This window comes from Haemaphysalis longicornis, unplaced genomic scaffold, assembly GCF_048455015.1.
Source record: "Haemaphysalis longicornis isolate Haplotype H1 unplaced genomic scaffold, Haemaphysalis longicornis Haplotype H1 scaffold_8, whole genome shotgun sequence".
In the NCBI taxonomy this organism is placed as follows: Eukaryota; Metazoa; Arthropoda; class Arachnida; order Ixodida; family Ixodidae; genus Haemaphysalis; species Haemaphysalis longicornis.
The window spans coordinates 113,822,037-113,842,305 of record NW_027526445.1 but is presented as its reverse complement, the minus strand read 5'-3'; the positions used below and the strand labels follow the sequence as shown (position 1 = coordinate 113,842,305).

The window sequence follows — 20,269 nt, the reverse complement described above, 5'->3', positions numbered from 1 at the left end:
CCAATCGCACAAACAAGGTTCCGTGACGTCATAGAAAAGTTGCGGGAAATTGGCTAGGGGGTCGCGACTGCTTCACACGTTTCCTTTCATATCTCCGTTATTTGTTCGAAGATTGCGATGATATTGGTATCGTTGTTATCGGGACTAAGCAGTCTTTCTAATAAACCCAACTTGTATTTTGTCTTCATGGCTCCTTTAAGGGTAAAAAGGCGAGGCTTAAAAAACTCTTTTTGTTCTTGGAGCTTTCTAACGCATTTACTCTGGTGATGTTTTTATCAGTTTTCAAAAAATTTAGCAGGCTTGAAAAGTCAGAAAGCAGTTGTTTCCGCTCTTCACACCGCATTTAGCGCACTTGAATCCAGAGACGCCCTTGCGGCACATTGGCGATCCGGCCTCTTGTCTGGATTTCTTGGTTCGACGAAGAACCAAAGGTACGTCCTAGAGCTGCAACTGGCCAGTGGCTGACCGTGTCTTAACGGGCATCATCAGAAGCCATTGCGTGTTTCCTCTTGGGAACAGAAAGCTGCAGGGCTTTCATGCGAGGTCTTCCAACTGGGCGTGGTACAAGAACTTGGTTCGCCGATTTCAGGGATTTGCAAACCGAAATACGAAAATCTTTGACAGGCATAATTTTTTTGTTTAGGGAAAAGCAGTCCCCCTTGCAGAGAAGCCGAGCGTTTACTATTCTAACGTCCAAGGAATTCGCGAAAAGTTCCACCTTTGTCGCAATCATCATCATCGTCCGAATCGGGCACGAGGACGCCATAGCGGCCTTTTGCTTTCGTTGATCGAGGGCAGGAGCTACTAGCTAACAATGATCATTTCCAGAGCTCTAGACTTGTTCTGGTTGAGCGATCAGGGCTACTGGTCACGCCATCGCCGTGGGTTGGTGGCGCTTCTGAGGTATCCGCGTGCACTGTTTTATCACGTGTGTCATCATAATTGGAGTCACGTTCACAGCCACTTCAATGCTGCAGAACAAGAGCAACACCCCACTTCGTTCCCCGCATTCCATAGATGATGTCTTTGTCCATTCCTGCAAAGAAAAAATCGCTGAGTTACACGAAAATTCCCTCGCGCCGTTCCACTTTCAAACATACCATATTCGTGGCCCAAAGCTTTGATGGTGAAAAACTGCTTAGTATTTATGGCTCTGAGTGCTCGCACCATAGCTTATCCAGCTTTTCTCTGCGATAACAATAGCCGCCAATAATTACAATGATAAAAGCGCCTGAACCGAGGCATGCAGCAGCCAAACCCTTCATACGGCACGCGCGGCGTTCCTCAACAATTTTGTGGACCGCGGTAACGGTCTGCTTTCTTAGCGTCCCGGCTAAACAACACAACGATATTCATATAGCGGGTTCCTCATACCTTTTTCTACGTGTTGAAAAAATCTCGATTTGCTTACCGTGTGGGAGCTCTGGGAACCCGAGCCAGAATTCTGTCGTGGTGGAGAACGTCAGCAAACCGCGAACCGCTAAACTAGTGTCAAGAAGGGATCAACTGGCCACCTCTGTCGTCGTATTTACTAAGTGGAATAAGGAACGTGTCCTGTTGCTCTAAACGTAGCGAAATAAGCTTTCGTTGGGCACGCGTTTTGAACAGGAGTGGTTTTTCCTTGGGTCTACAATATTGTTGATCTGCGGAGAGTCCTCGTGCACAGAAGCGCGCATGACTGCAGAAGCAACAGAAAAGCCTCCGCCGCATAACGTGCGGCTGCCGCCGTTTCAACCTCAAGTTCCACCCCGTCGAGTAGCTACGGATCTTTGCCGAATGAAGAGCAACCTGCCTGCTTGGAATGCCTATTTGAATCAATAATTCTTGTTCATCTTGAAGTGTCTTCGGGGGCGACGTTTTCGCCGGAGTCGTTCACGTCCCATTATGCGCAGATTACCGGTTGCCAATATTTACGTCGACAATGGGGAAGGGGGGGGGGGGGGGGGAGGGTTATAAAAGGAGAAGGGGCCACGCGCGTGAACCAAGGTTTCGGGCCCTCATCGCTGACGTGTTTGTTGTGCTGATGAGAGATATCAACATGGCTGTCTTAAAGCCCAATGCGACCTGTCTGGTTTCCTCCGTTGTCGAGTGGTTTGGGTTGGAGGTTGAGATAGTGAGTAAGGTGCCAACAACGCGGAAGGGAAACTGACAGCGTCCAAAGCTTGTCCGTTAAAATAGAGCTCGAATTTTTACAAATCTTATTCAGCTAATTGTCCAGAAAGTTTGCTCAATCGCAAATTACAAAGAAACGTGCTTTGTTTTCTGGACTTCTTTTAGAATGCCCAACTTCGCTCGGTATCCTTCTTTACGGAGTGCGAGGGCGCTGAATTTTGTTACCTCTTTCAATTCTGAGCTTTCCTGAGAACATTCTCATTGAGCGCGTCCCGTACTCACATTAGGTAGACATGGAGCATCTAACAGAAATATTATTCAACTAAGCGCATCACAGAGCTTCTAAAGAATATTAAAACATTTTTCTGTGTTTAAACGTCTGTGCTGCAGTGTGCTACAAATTTGCGCCATACGACGACATCAGTCAATCCATATAAACCTACTAGTCGCTTCCCTTTAGTTCAGCGATTAACGCGTTCGGTCGCAACATTGCCAAAAATGGCAACAAGGTCAACGCAAAAACTTCAAACGTTCTCTGCTCTGAAAAAAAAAAACATTTAGCATCCCTTCCTAAAGAATGTTGAGAAAAGTGCGACAGCGAACATTTTTCGCGCACTAAGGACGCGCATTACAAATGTATACCGCTGCGTAATTCATGAGAATAAGGTATACTATCGTACGCCGTCTTCGTGATCGTGGCATGTATTGTATCCTCCAGAGCCTTTCCTTTTTAACAATTTTCAACCTACCATTTTAACATAATAGAAGCCCGGTTTTGCACACGGACAGTTTTCTTGGCGGTTAAATGTCATGTAATTTGCTTCGGGATACTTTTGGTATCCCAAGAGTGAGAACCATTGTGAGTGCAGAGCACTTTAGGGGCTTGCCTTGTCGTCGTAGTTCGTCCGCTGGACCCAAGTAGAACCACATGGTGTTCCGTCGTCGCGGCGTAACCCAGACGCTTCAAAAGCCAGTCAGGATCGTTCGAAACTCGTGAACTGCTGGCGTTTGTGGTACATCTCGCTGTTGTTTAGCGCAAAGAGAACTGCAGGTACATTTGAGGCAGAATACACGTAATTAACCGGCAGCGCCCGCGATCACTTAGTTAGGAACGCTCGTTGGGTTGGTTTTCACGATAGTAAGCAAAAAAAGTGGCAGTCCAACGCCGGCACGTGCGGGGGGAAAAGCAAGCGGAAAAAAAGAACAGAACTCCCGCTGATGGAGTTTCGGGCAGGGTGTGCGCGAGTACTGCGAAGGGGCGAAATTTGATTGCACATTGGGTGATGGCAGTACGCGGATAACGGCGCTACAGCCCATTATGGCGAATCACTCCTCTGCACTTTCAAAAGCTTGCACACTGAATTGAGCGGCCTTAATTTCTTTTTGTAATCATACTCCCTCAGTAGAGGCTCATGCGTCGCTGCAGATTCCTAATATGGAAAAGCCAGCTTGCAGATACAAACTTACTCCAACCCCCTGAAAGTCGGCTTCAGCACTGCACATGAATGCTTTGCTAAAAAAAACCGCATTTCCCCGAGGGGAAGGATGTGAAAGTGCGAATGCAGGAGTTGAATTTGCGCGGTTCGGTAATGTTCGTGAAAGAGAGATCACACACACACACACAACTACAAAGAAAGAACGATGCATTTATTCACAGACACCTATTTGTGTTGTCGTTGTACTTGATTGCTAGAGCGGATCTCAGCTTTGAAATTTCGTGTCAGCACTCCTTTAAGCGGGTGCATTAGCCCTTCTCACGCCCGATTCCTGGCCAATCCCCCACGTGGGTATGTGCCATGCACAGACACCTATTTGTGTTGTCGTTGTACTTGATTGCTAGAGCGGATCTCAGGTTTGAAATTTCGTGTCAGTACTCCTTTAAGTGGGTGCATTAGCCCTTCTCACGCCCGATTCCTGGCCAATCCCTTACGTGGGTATGTGCCATGTCAGCGGCCAGGCAGCGCGCGCCCATCTCCCCCCGTTGCCAAGGAAGAAGAGGAGATTCCTGGCCAATCCCCCACGTGGGTATGTGCCATGTCAGCGGCCAGGCAGCGCACGCCCATCTCCCCCCGTTGCCAAGGAAGACGAGGAGCGCGCGCACACGCTGCTGTTGCTATGCGGACGGCGGCGGAATGCGGACGGCGGCGGACGCTTCAGGCTCGCTTAAGAAGTGCATTCGCACTTAAAACCATCTCCCCAGCAGCAATTTAAGCCACCTCATCTGAAGATGTGAAGAGCCTGGGACCTTTTCCTTTACATTTAGCTTTTCGGTCCACCAAACGATTTATAAAAAATGCGTGAGTTTTTTTAAAGGACACCATCAGTCCAACTAAGACAGCTTTCCCTTTAAAATATAAGTAATGCCTCTTTGAGTTGGCGGTAACAAAACTTATCCAGTTGCTCAAAGCCATTAAAGGAAACCGCGAAGGCGTATATCGGAAGTGTTGCACGGGGGAGCTGAAACGACTGCATGCATAACCCGTCGAGGAAGACGGCTTGTTGACGTGACTGCCTGCGCACTGGTGCGTGACGTACACATGCCCTGTCTCCTAGATCAGCAGGCAACTTTCCGCTTCGTCGAAGCGCACTGGATAGGCGAAGGCGAATCCTCCCTTGCGAAGCGCACGCCTGTCATCACCATTTGCACAACCAGATTTTAGCATGCAGTAGAAGGCGCAGTACAATGTTCCCGTCTATTCGTATCGCTGTCAAACATGCGGTTTTAAGTTCTTACCGAGTTTACAGGAAAATACATGCTTTCTGAACGGCATACGCGACTTCAAAGGTTTTCAAATTTTGGGGATTTGAAGCACCCACGCTACACGTGGGCGTACAGCAGTGCCGTAGTGGATGGTTCCGGATTAACGTTGACAGTCTGGGGATCTTAACCTACGCCTAAGTGCCGACACGTGGGCGTTTATGCTCTGCGCCTCCAGCTTCTATCTGAAAGCTACCCCGCCCCCCCCCCCCTCCCACCCGGCCGTGACCGAACCCATTTCATTGGCGCTGGCCGATGTTTCCACGAAATGAATGAACCAGCATTGTGTCAACCAGTTTAAGCCATTTTGGTGAGCTCATACATTGTGTGAGGCCACTTGAAATAGAACAAAGTATGCCATTGCCATTTCAACCTCGAATGTCTGGTAGCCGGTTGATTTGCCCTGGAAACGTGCGTAAATTCAAATTCCATGGGATGCCCAAGTGAAAAAAAAAGCAAAGTTTGAAATAATGAAAGCTGTACAAAAAAATGCCTCGTCCTCCAGAGTAGATAAGAATTACTCTGAAATGCTAAGTTTTATATTTTGTATAAACCTTAATACGACTGTTTTTCTGTTATACGCCCATGCGAAAGGACTCGGTAATCATGTACTGAGCAAAAACAAAATAATGACCAAGCGACCTCAAATTACCTCAGAACCACGAACAAAGTGGTCACGACAAATGGGTCATGTCTTTTCCGTCATGCATATCGTTGAGGCAACATCGGTGCGTTACATATGCTGACAGTGGTCTTCGAATGGTGCACGTCTCCCATTCCCAGAATTGTCAAGTTTTTTTACGGTCAACGCGTCCCCCTCGACTTCAATTGACAAATTATGGTTTAGGGATTTTGCACCCTAAATTCACCGACCCAGCCTGGGCATGGCAGAACTGTGCAGCATGGTACAAAAATTGCGAGAGCTTCCGAAAGAAAGCTGAGACAAGCGCAAGAGCTAAAGGTGCGTCCATCCTTCGTTGAAACTGCGTCCAATCGGTCGTAAAACTTTCAATGACTCAAATCACAACCGAACAACCAACCCATACGACAACTTATCGCGCACTATGTAAACGCATCTACAAACGATGTAAATGTATACCTATTCGTGGTTTGTGGAATAAAGGCACAATAAAGCCCTCCCTCTTTGTGACTGATGCCTATCTTTTCTTATCTAGAAAGGTTCCTTTTATTTCACAATTTTCAGGTCATCGTTTTGACACAATGGAAGCCGGTTTCAAGCACGTGCGGTATGTCCAGAGGTCTTACCAGAGCGTTGCGGTCAACCCAGCAGTCTATGGAAAAATTCAGGAGTGTTTTTTTTTTTTTTTGACAGGACGCCATCCGTTCCACAAACACAGCTTTCTCTTAAAAAGTTGAGTCATGCCACTGAGTGAAGGTGGCTAAACTGTTGAAGCTCTGTAGAACACGACACAAAAAAGACACAAAATTTAGGCGTAAGGATATATTAGTGAATTTTATTTCTCTTGGAGCATTGACAATGGTCTTCCCTAAGAAAAAGTTTTCAGTCTCGGACACGATACGTACCAAACCATAAATATTGTCACGAGAGGAAGATGTATTCCACAGCGGTACATAGCCCTCTGGTTGCACTTCCCACAAAAAGGGTGTCTGTGGGCACAGTCTGCGTGCCGTCTCTCAAGGCCGCTTTGTGAATAATGTGAATAGATCGCTTATTAGCTTCTACCATGGCTCGCGTCATTTGTCTTGCCGCCACATTAAAATATCCTCAGAGGGATAAGAACGGGTAGTTGTTAAGGGGTTGTCTTTCCACAGACTTGCGGACGCCAGCTGCACGCGCCTCAATAATTGTACTGAGTTACGTTTCCAAGGAGAAACCCCAACTTGTGGCCTCAATGGCGCCTGAAGCATTCCCAGGCTGTGAAACCGTGTTCCGGTGGCGTGTTTCCGTTCTCCTTCGACCTGGGGATCTGGCAGAAGACGCTGTTTGTGGGAAAGCTGCGGGGCAGCGTTCGACCTTGTGGAGAGGGAGAACCGCGGAAACGCGCGAGTGGCCGGCGAGGAGGCGCCTTCCTCCTCGCTCAGCAGCCAAGAGAGCAGTACGTCGTGAGTCACGCGAAAACCCTGCCGTCAAATGGAACCTGTGAAATGACGTCACTCGAAGAGGTGACAACTGATGCCAGAAGCCGACCCCGCGGAACAGGGGACCTGTAAAAAGCGCAAAGGCTCATGGGTACTTACGTCGTCTGCGCCTGCAACTCCGGGTCGAATACTCGCCTGGCCTCCCGAACGCCGGCGGCTTTCACGCCCGTGTCTGTCTGTTGTTTATTTGTCACAGAGTGCTTACCTTTCAGAAAAGCCCCTAGTAGGATTCATCGTTAGTATTCTTGAATACGCGATGCATAGGTTTTTTTGTTGTTCGGTGGAAACAGATAAACAACTGCACACACGCGCGTGAAAGCCGCCGGCCTACGGGAGGCCAGGAGAGCTCTCGAACCGGAAGTGGCGGGACTCCCCGGGAGCAGACAATGTACCAATGAGCCCTTGCGCTTTTTACCGGTCACCTACTCGACGCGGCGAAGGCCAGGGAAACAGGAGCGAAAGGAACCGGCCTCTTCTCAGCTAGCAACGGCAGCGCGAGACCCGTCGACGTGGAAGAAGACGGGAGCCCGAGGGTGTTTTGGCGAATAAACCGCCTTGAGGATTACTGCCCGTTGGCTCTGCCTCTTGCCTGCCTCCGATTTCGGCGCCGTAGCCACGGCCGCCCTGTGTGAAGGATTCTCCGGGTCAGACCCATAACCACAACCTCGCCATTGGTTTATTTGGCTGGCCGAAGCTGCACAGTAACATCTGCAGCGCTGTGTGCTTTGTCCAAAAGTTGATAAATCCGCGTGAAAGGTGTTATGCACTGGAATTGGCTGCAGTTCCTCAAATCAACGAGCCTCCGTTTAATGCGCATAAACCTTTGTACGTCTAGGGCATGATTGGGTAACAGACCGTCTCTTAGATAGTAAATCTAGCCAGGAACGGTGTTACAGTCGACGGCCAGGGCAGCAATGTTCTGTGATCCATTTCGTAAATACCTTTTTTGTGTGAATAATTGTGAATATGGCTTATTTGTGCCCTTGTGTGTCGTAATTTTCGTCTTCTGGTGTCTTTCTCTATAGCCATACCCGCCGAGTACACAGAGCGATGTGTTCAAACCATAATGATTCCTTTATTTTTCCATCCTTTGAGATGAGAGAGCAGAGTAAAAAAATTACTATCCCTTCCTAAAGAAAGTTTCGAGAAGCGCAAAAGCTAAAAGTGCGTCCAACCTTCGATAAAAGGGCGTCCAGTCAATCGTCAAACTTTCGAAGACCCAAACTGCAAGCGAAGAACGAACCCATGCGACGAGTTTTCGCGCACCCAGTAAACGAATCCACCAACGATTAAATATATAGCGATACGTGTTTTAGTAGATAAACGTGTGCTATTGTACTCCTTCTGATTGATCGATGTGTGTAGTATCATATCTAGAGCCACCCCTTTTTCGCGATTTTCAAGTAGCCGTTTTGACGCAATAGAAGCTTGGTTTCATGCGCGCGCCGTTTGTCCGGATATCTTATCAGAGCTCTTCGTGCGATCAACTCTGTGTGAGGAAACTCATTTAGTGGTTTGAAAGAACGCCATCGGTCCGCTAAAAAAGTTTTCCCTTTAAAAGAGTGTACGAACAGCTGGACTAAGTAGCCCCTCCCGCTTCTTCCCCAAGGTGAAGTATATTATGGCATACTGTAGTTCATAGCAGCGCACATTGCAAACATGAAACAGCACAAATTAGAGGAAAAACAAACAATCCGCAGTTTTTTTCAATAAAAGGAAGCGAGCGACGCTACCGTTTGCACAGTTTTTTCACGCAGTCTTCCCAGTAACGGAAAGCGAGCCGGAGTCCCGGATACGCACAATTCTTCATGAGTTCGTTAAAAAATTAAAATGAGAAATACAGGAACAGTTACTTGCGGAAAGGGAATTATATTGTCGTTGCCACGCGTAGGCGCAGGAAAATACATGAAACTACAATGCGAATGTATCCCTTGACCCAGGAAAATTGCTTCGAAGGAAAACGAAAGTGCGCATTTCCTTGTACGGTGTCATTTCGACGGTAATTTCGGTTATGTGCCAAAAATGTAGGAGTTGCAGAAGTTTTAAGGGGCGAAGCCCTTCAGAGGCTGGGGCTGTTCGCTTGTCCTGTTGTCATCGTGGTCGTAATCGTCGTCTCATGTAGTCATGGTACTAAAACACCGGGGAACTCGCTTTTGCCTCGCGCTAGAACGTACCGCGTACTAAAAAACACCGGGACACTCGTTTACGCCTCGCGCTCGAGAGATTCGTGCTTCAAAGACAAGAGACTTTTACAGCCCAACGGTTTCATCTCCATAGGCAAAACGCCAAGTCGCCAAGAATACACTCCATGCTTCGCCCCTCCCCAGGTTCACGTTAGTGAACATGTCCTGGGGCTTTGTTGCAGCATTTGGCTTCCGTAATTTTTTCCGCACTCTCGCCCATTGACCGAAGGAGCCGGGTTAGTATCGGAAGACGTGCTCCGAAAAGCACGTGACTGCGAATCTCTTCTGTGGACGAACGTAGGATTACTGAAACCCAATACCGCTCTGTTAGCCAACCAACACCTCGTCAAATGTGCGTAGCCCCGTGGAAACCGGATAGGGCATCAAATCAGCGCCGCGCTGTCCTCACTCGGTGGGAAAATAGCCCCCACGAGCCGAGATTTTCGGGATTATCAGCAATATAGTCAAACGATCGTTATCTTCAGCCCTCAGACTAATGTGAAAACTCTAACCATAACCCACACCAATCTGATCACAAGACTTGACAACATAGCCCACTATGAACTTTAAAACACTGCTCGCAGCGCGAAACTCCAAGAAGAACTCAGTTGTGTCCAGTTGCATATGATTACTTTCACATTCGCAACTTCTAGGACGGGGTTGTGTGCCCTCAAATTTTTTGCCCGTTATATGTGGAACTTTATTGATTGATTGTGAGGTTTAATGCGCCGATGCTTCACCGGCGATGCTCCGCGTAGTAGTGAAGGGCTCCGGATTAATTTTGACCACCTGGGGATTTTTAACGTGCGCCGAAACTTCGAACACACGGGCTTTTTTGTTTTTGGCCTCCAACCCAAAAGCGCCCGCATGTGTGTAACTTCAGCCGCGCTGCTCTTGTTCATGATGCGGGACAATCCCCTTTTCGTTCTGTGTAGCTTTATCCATTTTTATGCAGTTTTCTGCCTAGATGGAGTTATGTCCATTTGTTTTAAGAGTGAGCGATATGACCTAAAAAAAAGAACTGTTTATACTAGCGTCGGTTATGTGCATGTGCTTTAAAAAAAAAGCTCAACGGTTCGTTGCTGTGAGTAACCTTGTCACGTACTGCGTGTGCCGCAACTACTGCTAGTTGCGAAACATCTTGTTATGCATACTCGTGATAGGATACCTGAAACCTAGACATCCCGCAGAATAGTAAAACCGGAACAAGTGAACTTAAATCATAAAACTACAATAAAAGCCCATTTCTTAAGAGAAAACTGGTTAAAACGCGCAACTTTCTCCAATACAAATGGAGTTATAGTGAAAGCCCACAATCCAAACTCCTTCGACCGTGTCGACATGGCGCAATCGGATTGACAGCGGCTTCGTACTGCATGGAACCCAGGTTCGATTCCGACAACGGAAAGTGTTTTTTTTTTTCTTGACGTGCTTGCCGTGCCTTTGGGAAACTTATTGCGTAAGTTGTGTTTCCGGCAGTATGTTATGGGCGTAATGCGTTGGATTTTGGACTTTGACTTTGGTCTTTGAGGACATTGGCTTTCGACCGCGGAAAGATTCGCGTTTTAGCCATCTTTCACTTCACCTACAGTCATCATCGTCAGAGAAAGTTGGCTTTCCTGTGGTGTATTTTTGCGCAACGTCGCCATCACTTAAGCAAAGAAAGCTTCGCTTTGAAGGCACTCGTCATGCATACGCACGCTGCTTTCTTGCTGCCGGATGTTGTGGTCAGATCATCAGCAGACCCCGGGAGTGGGGAGGCCGGCGTCAGCACAGTCGCCGAAAGCACGGCCAGTGCACTTATTTTCGCCCGCCCTCTTATCTTTCCTACATTTTGTTTGTATGGTAAGCCGCGTGAAACAGTATCTCCCCAAACCGCCGCCACGCTAGCCGCAGCATGTTACCTTGACTGGATCGCGCGGTTGGCGACGCGCGGTTTGATGTCGCCTCGGGGAGAGCTGCGTGTGAATGGAAGCACCGTTTAATAAACTGTCGTCTACAGAAGTTAAAACTGTTGAGGCGGTCTGCTCGCATTGTCGAATTCACGGCTTGTCACTTCGTCACCTTTCACTGTAACACCTACAGTCCGTCGCAAATCTCCGTCAAACGCGCGGATATCCCGATTTTTTGCCCGGTCGTAGACGAAGTAGTTCACCTCCAGGCTCAGCCCAATGGCCTTGCTATGCACACAGTCCACGTCGCCACAGCTGAATTCGCACAAATCATTCCCATTATCGCTCGCATTTCCTACAACCGTGCTGACCTCAAGAAAACACACCTTATGCCCTGTCTGCTCGCCAGATTCCTACCGACCGACCGTGAGTAGGAGATCCCACACGACCAAATACGATTCCGGACCTCCGCAGCATCTGGCTGGCAAGTGGGGCTTGGCACCGTGGTGACGTAGGTGGTGTGCACTTGTCAAGGAATTTTTGAAGCAAGATTGTCACGAGGTTTGTTCAGGAACATAGACTCCAACATCCAGTGCCCAACTAGTTGATATGGAATACCTGAACGTACGTGAGTACTGACGGGAAGAGAATGCCCAGTCGAATTAAGAATTGGAATCTGTATGTGTAAGTTTCGTACCACTTTTGTTTTGTGTTTTTTTTCTTTGATGGATTAGTTTTCGCTGAAGATAGGGAATAAATAAAAAAAACGTCTTCAGGGTACTAGGGTCTGTGGTCGTCTTGGATTCCGGAGAAGCATGGCTCGATTCAGAACCAGAGCTTACTGTATTTTTGTTCTATATTCGAAAACCTTAGAAATTCGTCTACCTTTCAAATCTCCGTCCAATGTCTCTTACCCTGTGCGGCGGTAAGCTCATGAAACATTTGTTTCACACTCGATTGAATAACTACATAGAAGACCACGGAATACTGCAAAGTTCCATGTACGGGTTTAGACTACACCTGTCCGCTCAAGACATTCTACTTGAATTAAAAGAAGACATCATCCTCCTTATTTCCAAATACCACAAACACTGCATACTTGCTGTATACATCGAAGGAGTCTTAGATAATGACACCCAAGATGCCACCCTACATGGCCCCGCCACCCTCAACCCCGGTGCGAACACCTACTACTACGTAAAGCATTTCTAACAGACCGCCCCGCCACAGTGGGACTTGGGCACCTACGCTCACCTAAATTTACCGTCTTTCCAAGTGGTACCCCACAGGGGTCTGTCGTTTCCCCATTCCTTTTTGCATCGCTATCAAAAACCTATCTACGCAACTCTCCACCATACCCGACCTGAAGCATGCTCTGTGCGCAGATGACTTAACTTTATGGACAACAGGATCCATAGGAGACCAGCAAGAAGCCCTTCAAACAGCTGTTGATTGCACATGCAGATAATTGGAGGAACGAGGTCTCACATGCACACCTGAAAAGCCTGGCCTCAGTGCCCTACAACAACGCACAAAGGACAGAAGAACCTCTCCTGTACCAGACCATGAACTGCATTATAAAACCTTTCTTATTCCCGCTGTTACCGACTTACGCATACTCGGACTCACCATACCACAGGACGGATCGGGCTCCCATACAGACCAACAACTGCTATGCACCATGACTCAGATAACCCAATGAATTCGCCGTATCGCACACAAATGAACCGCACTGAAGGAACCAGACCTCATCCGTCTCATTCAAGTCTCGCTCATAAGTCGTGTTACGTAGGGCACGTCTTACCTGTCCATCAAGCCAACCGAACGACGAAAGCTATTTATTCGCATTCTGGAAACCTATAAGATGGCCCTCGGACTTCCTAAATGCACATCGAACGCCACGCTGTTACAACTGGGCTTGCGCAGCACCTGGGGCGAGATCTGTGAGGCGCAACGTACTTTACAACTGCAACAGCTTGAACTCACTAATTCTGAATGCGCGGCCCTGGTGCGGCTTGGACGTTAATCGCCTGTGGTATCCAGATGCAGAATACGTATTTCACTGTCTATATAGAACCACATCCGCGTTACCCCAGTTAGTCGAAATGGGCAACCAACCTATCACATTGGACGACGAAGGCCCACGCCAACTATGTTCTGAACACTGCATGGATTCATAAGAAGCTTGTGGACACTTCCTGCGAGGCACTCTCTCTGGAGCAGCCCTCCACATTCTCAAAAATGAGACTCACTTACATGACCTCTTCGTTACCTGGGCACCAAGTCATTCAGGCATAGTCGGTAATGAAGCGGCATATACCGCGGCTCGAGTATCAGTACGCGGGGTCATTGCGGACAGCCACAAGCCTATTCCAACCACCCCATCCACTATCCGCTGCAACCACTACTAACACATAAGGACATACTCTCTCACTACCGACTACCGTGGCAATAGCTTCCTTCCCCACATAAGCACCTAACAAAGGGGGAAGGAGCCATACTTCGCCACCTCCAAGCTGACATGTCCACGACAACACACTCAGCCGCAGCACATTCCCAACCTTGTACTCACCTCAATACGTCTCCTGTCCCGCATCAGGCACACTATACCACATAATGTGGGCATGCCCAAACACCCCCGATCTTCTTCCCTATCCCAACCCTACCCGTTCACGGTGGGCGGCGACCCTGATCAGCTCCAACCCCTGCTCACAACTTCCGCTGGGGAATAGGGCACGGAAGACCAGCTACACCAAGGGAGTGCTGGACTGAGGACCACCCTCATTGGACCGGACTGACGACAATCACAACGGATGGGAGTAATAAATATTTTTTCCTCCTGCTCTCTTTAACGTGATTAGTTACTTTGTTTACAGAAGCTTCGCCGATAAAGATAGCGTAATCGTGAGCTGTCATTTGGTGTGTAAGAGCTACTCAGAGAAATGTTCGCAATTCCGGGTATTCACTAGCCTTTGTATTTCTTCTTTGAGCAGTATGGGATTTTCCATCCTATCATTTTGTATTTTATGTGCCATAGATGCCGGATTGTCGACCTACACAGCTAACTGGCGTTAGCGCTATTAAGGGGAGCCCGCAACAATTTTTTCTGCTTTTATTGACATTTTTATTTCCAACAGAACGTAGTCAACCAACACATCCAGAACATAGATTAGGGGGTTGCAAAGTACCTGAACCAGAAATTAGAGCTCGATGCCCGCCAGGTAACCTAGAAACTTGCTCAGATTATTCCCTCTTTGCTATCCCCGCGTTAATTACGACATTACAGCGGTATAGAGGCTATTGACCGGCTATTGACGTTGTGGATCTTTCACGTGCGCCGAAACATGGAACACACGGGCGTTTTCGCTTTTGCCTTCCTTTGAGAAGCGGCCGCCACGGCCGGCAATCGAAACCGCGTCCTTCGGATCAGCAGCAGCATTCCAATCACCGAATCTCGATCATAACGTCACTTTTCCCCAATGCTTCTTAGTTATATGAGCTCGTCTTATTTAGGAGGGCAAGTTTGTTTCCATTAATATTTGTAGGCGTATTAATATGTCTTTGGCTACGCGTTCCTTATATCCCCCGAAACCGAGCGGAAGAATGAGACCTGGCAAAGCTTGCAGGCACGCCCCTGAGAAGCTGAACGAAGACGCCGCGGCAAATCATACGCAAACCTCCACGAACAACACAGTGCCTTGAATCGAAAGTGGTGGCAACGAGATTCCCTCTTTGTAAGAACCTGAAGCCAGGCAAGACGCCGTGAGGTTAACGTCACATAGTTATGGGAAGAACGGACAAATCTATGTGCCGATACGAAACAACCAATTTCAAAGGCAGATCGTGAAGAGTCAGTTTCGAGTCACTTGCGTCAACTCACGCTTAACGGGTCCTTCGAAAATAATATCGATTTTTTTACGGCACAGATTCATAGAAGGCAAAAGACAAAACTATTTAGCTTACAGCGATCTCACTTGAGCTAACAACACTTTTGAGCTGGCAAAGACTGATTATATTAATGTGGAATGATTAACCAACTGTCATCATCAACAACAGCGAACTCAGGTCCACTGCAGCACGAAACCCGCTCCCATTGACCTCGAACCGTTTCTGTTCTGTGTAGCTCGAGTCCACTTTTTGCCCCCAAATCTCCTCATTTCATTCGTCGATCGTTCCAATGGTCACCCCTTCTTCTAGAGGCGTCCCTTGCTATTCAATCTATCCGGCTGGTGGACCACAGGTTGTCATTTTCTCTTATTACATGGCCATTCAAAAGAAAATTATACAACCACTGTCGGTCATTACATAATGAGCTGACACTTGGCGCTTACTAAGCTCTCGAAAGACGACTCACGTGGGTTTAATGTGCCATATGGAACCAACATATTAGCAGTAACACAGAGAAACAGCAAACGATCTTACTGGATCAGAGAAAAAACTTGAGTAGGTGATATCATGGTTGAAATAAAGAAAATGAAATGCACTTGGGCCGGCCACGTCATTAGGTGAAATGAAAATCGATGGACTACCAGGGTGACATAGTGGGCAGCGAGAAACGGTTCTAGAAAATGAAGGAGGCCAATTACTCGATGCGAAGACGAAATAAGAGAATTAGAAGGCAAAGAATGGACTCGAGCGCTGCGGGACAGGAGCGATTGGAAGTCAATGGGAGAGGCCGTCGTCCTGCAGTGGACTAGGTTGTTGGCTGCTGCAGATGATGATGCAACATCCGGGTCTCTGATGAAGGTAGAGTGGCCGCCAGCTCTGTGTTTCTCCAGACTTGCACCACCAGTGGAAGCTGCGCCCTTATTTTCGAAATGCGCGATCACATTGGGGTTGCCCCAGAAGAACATTATTCGCTCGCATGTTTGGTTACTACAAATCTCCGGCATATGAACGAAGCAGTAATTCTTATTCGCGGTAAGAGCCCAAGTTGCATTAAATAACAATTTTACCACTTGACGTCGTGACCAGACCTCAGCCATTCGCTTTCCTGCCTATGCCCTTTTCTACGCAAGGAGGAATCTTGCGTCACCAGTTTTCGAAAAACGGTACTAGAGCGTTTTGCTCGCCGAAGCTACACCAAATGGAGTACAACGTAGCGGAGTGCTCTGGATGAACTTTCACCACCCGGGGATATTTAACGTGCGCCGAAATCTCGATGCATGGGAGTTCCTGATTTTCGCCTCCATCACAGCAGCGGCACAATGTCCGGCGATGGAGCCCGCGTCCTTGGGCTCTGCTGCAGAACGCCATAGCCACTGAGCCAACGTGGCGGGTCCGGCACAAAATGGAACGGCGCAAACGATTAATATACGCAACATCGAGTTGAAGGACCGTACTCACCTCTTAAACGAGCCAAGAAGAGAAAATACAACTTCGTGTAAATTGAAAGAACTAGGATTCAGTATCTCACTCAGCTCCATTACAGCCCCAAAAGATGCTTTTTAACAACAAAAGCAAGAAGTATTTAAAACGTTCAAATTTTGCGCGACAGTGACGTGTTATGAGCAAGAATGATGTTATACGGGCCAACAATAAAACAATTTTCAGTGCGTTAACTGCACGTTAGCATTCAAGTGAGGCGGTCAAATAGAACTAGAGGCCTTATTACAGACGTCCAGTCATGTGTCGTCGCGACAGGTCAGTTAGGCGGCCGCCAATCACACAAACAAGGTTCCGTGACGTCATAGAAAAGTTGCGGGAAATTGGCTAGGGGGTCGCGACTGCTTCTTTCTTTAATATCTCCGTTAGTTGTTCGAAGATTGCGATGATATTGGTATCATTGCTATCGGGACTAAGCCGCCTTTCTTATAAACGCAACTTGTATTTTGTCTTCATGACTCCTTTATTGCGCAAGGCACGCCATCAGCGGCGGCAACGACCGCCGCTGAAAGCGAAAGCGGATGCCGTCTACCCCGTATGCAAACGCTGTCCTGACCGTAGAGGTCACGGTATCCCATGTGTAGTGTTCCCGGAACCGAAACTCAAGCGGCCCCGCAGAGTCGATTGCAATCTGCCGGGCCGACAGAGAAACCAGCGGATGCTTGATGCGGCTGCGGTATACGACGCTGCCGCGACTGTGCCGTGTGCGTTGGCCCGGAGCCTGAGTGGCTCCCTCGGTCGCTCCTGTTCGCTGCTTTCAGCGCGGACGCTAGCGACAAGATAAAACAATCTTTATCCGCAGTCACTTCTCAGAAATCTGCCTCTGCACTTCATGTTGGGATTGGCTCACAATATCTTTCGCAATTCCGTTCGGGCAAGCTTGGCTCTGAGCCGTCTGTAATACGCCACTATACCGTAGAGAATTCTCTCCTGCCACAGTTCTACGCTTCAATTTCGGCTGTGACAACTGCTCCGGGCTGTCGTGACCGCAGGCAAAGGACGAAGAAAGACGCCTTCTTTAGGTGAGTGAATTCCGCATAAGATTAGCACAACGTGGGACAACGTTGCACACCGAAATAGGTACAATATTTTCAGCATTTGTTATTGCACCGTTAGCAGAATGGCGATTCTTTCGCTAAGCTGTTGGCAGTAGAGAATTGTAAACCACACGTCTCATAGTTCATACGCTGAGAGACCAAAATTCCTTCTTATTCAAGAACGATCTCCGGGGCGAAAGTGTCATATTTACTCGTTCTTTTTAAACAAACACACAAGTGACAGCCTGGCCTGGTATGCTCCTTTCGGAAACTTCAAACATGTTGCAGCAGAAAGCAAATGTATTCTCAGTAGGCAAAGGTTTCTTCCCAGAAGGATGATAACTTTAAAATAAATAGTGGCCTTCCTTACCAATGTGGCCTTCCTTACCTTCCTTACCAAATAAATAGTTGCCTTCCTTACACAATACCAGCGCTGTGCAATGAAACTAGTGCTGGCCTTATGCCAAGTGTGGTGGGCCCAATGGTTACGCAAAAGTCGTCCATTATCCCCTACTCAGGTTTTGTAACAATACAGATACATAAAACAATCCAACTGCGACTTACCGAATTCCCGGCACCGGGGAAATGGTTTGCTGTTGGCCGCAGAAACTTAACTTCGCATACTTCAAATACAAAACTTCGAGAGGACATCCTCTCTATGATAATACTTTGGTGAAAGCACACACTATGAAGACTGGTGTCAAGAGGAAAACATGCACTTATACATGGATGGGTGCACGTATGTAATAATGTATATGTGTACGCATGTTTGTATGGATACATGTATTTATGTATGTATGTCTGAGTGAGAGAGAGAGAGGGGAGAGAGAGAGAGAACAATCTTTAATGAAGTCTGGCGATGTTAGCAGTTCTAAAATGCCTAACTTGCTATGCCAGATGAGGACGTGATAAAGATGATGGGGATGACGTTGAAAAAGTTGATGCGCACAGAGGCGTTTAGATATTTACCGAGACTGGTCTAGACCTGTTTGTGGCAGGTGTGTGTGTATGCATGTGTGCGCGCGGGTTTCCATGCAGTTTAGAGTGAGAGGCCCCTAGAATACTATAGGTGAAGGCCGCCGTGGCTGTAGGGCGCTTAGCTGACCATTCCGGGCTACTCTCACGCTCCAGGAGTAGTGGAGTCACAATATTCTCGAAGCTATAATTTTCATCGGCCTGTTTCGGAAATACGTCACTTCTGTACTGAAATAAATAAATAAAACTCTCTCGGCTTGACAGCTAGTACCATCCAGTGAAAACCAAATGAACTAAAACGGATTTCTTGTTCATTTTTTTTATTTCAGTAAAGAAATTTTATATTTTTTAAGCGAACCAAACTAGCCCGTTAGAAACGATTTCATGTATCTGTAAAGCTTTTTTGCATCGGTACACGAGGACTTTTACGCCGGTGGGTCATGAATTTGTAAGTGCGATAGGAATGTCATCGGGTGGTTCGCGTTCAAGTGAAGAAGATGAGGACAGCAACGGTTATTGTGTTGTTTGGGCTGAATTTTAGAAGAGCGAGACAAACGCTTTCAGATACCTGTCTCTATGCTCTCCTTCTGGCATTGTTCGGCATTGTAAACATTGTAAACAGCGTGAATATGTTGTACTATTTGCTTTTCCCTCGCAACAATATTACTCTGACAAGAGTTAGCTGCAGATCATGGCTTGACAGCCCTTTTGGCGGCGTGAGAGACGAGGGAATGGGGGGAATGCATTAGGAGCGCGACACAAGGGCTGCAATCAGCAAGTTGCGGTCGCATGGGCGGGACACGAGCTCGTGACTTGTTTATAAATCGAACCACGATCGCGGAATGGGTATGCATGAGGAACGATTTGATCTTAAACATGCATAACGGTGAGGTAAGTAAATCTCTTAACTTGGCAAGGAGATCATCGCCTCATGCGGCGATAAAGACGTGCTTACCTATATTAACGTTTGTGTCGCAAACAGTGATATTTATAGCCATTCAACTTTCCGGTATTCGCTAAAGAGTATGCCAACCGTAAGCGGGCTCGTCCGCACACGGAAATAAGAGTCATCATGAGGAAGGATAGTCTTAACACCATGAGGATTCACGTTGAAGATTTTAGTAAGTATGCGGTGCACGCTCCCACGGCTCCCTGTTGCCACTTCGAGTGATGCTATTTTTTAAGAAGCATTGAGTTGGCACATGTCGCAATATTTCGAAGGCCAATTGAGTTGGCACAAGCGGTACCAATTTAGCTACATGAGGTCCGGAGACACAAAGTGTGATAAGATTTGAGAATGATTCACGCCATTTCTTGTTTTCGTCGGCTTAGCTTTGAAGAATAAACGCTTCCGGCTAATCGTTTATATCTACTGGCAATTACTCCGAGGGGAGGTGGTATTTGCTCATAGCGCGAGCGAATTAAGTGTTAAGCAACACGGGTGACTTGTGGTTGCCAGACATTGGCCGCACAAAATGTCGTCGTAATCTAGGTCAGCGGCATGCAATACGACCTATCATTTAGCTGTCATCAAGATGAAATTACTTATAACAAAGGTTAATTGCCGCGCAGCTGAAATATAAGTAAGACCTACAGAAATTCTAAGAACCATCTGCCGAAGCGCAAGTATTTTTGCGGGGCGTGTTCGTGTCAGTCAGCTCACATTTTCTTCGTGGCATTGAAGGAACACTTCAACCTTGACAGGGTCGTTTTCTTTGGGTTTTTTGCTGTGTGTGAGTTAATCTTCTCAGGGTGCTGGATAACAACTGCGTGATCTCGCGTGTTCATTTTCAGTTCCTTGTTTTG

At 47.5% G+C, this 20,269-nt stretch overlaps 1 protein-coding gene and 1 long non-coding RNA gene across 2 annotated transcripts in view; one reads left to right on the top strand and one right to left on the bottom strand.

Moving 5' to 3' along the window:
* Nucleotides 1–201: 201 nt before the first annotated feature.
* Nucleotides 202–20,269, bottom strand: part of LOC144149599 (uncharacterized) — a 34,583-nt gene continuing 14,515 nt past the window's right edge. The window contains exon 3 of the long non-coding RNA XR_013318339.1: nt 202–1,036. This is a non-coding gene — a long non-coding RNA (uncharacterized LOC144149599). The remainder of the gene's footprint in view (nt 1,037–20,269) is intronic.
* The window catches only part of LOC144149598 (ATP-binding cassette subfamily G member 4-like), a 103,190-nt gene continuing 100,042 nt past the window's right edge, over nt 17,122–20,269 (top strand). Inside the window, exon 1 of the mRNA XM_077681237.1 lies at nt 17,122–17,473. The gene's annotated coding sequence lies outside the window, so the exon portion shown is untranslated. The remainder of the gene's footprint in view (nt 17,474–20,269) is intronic.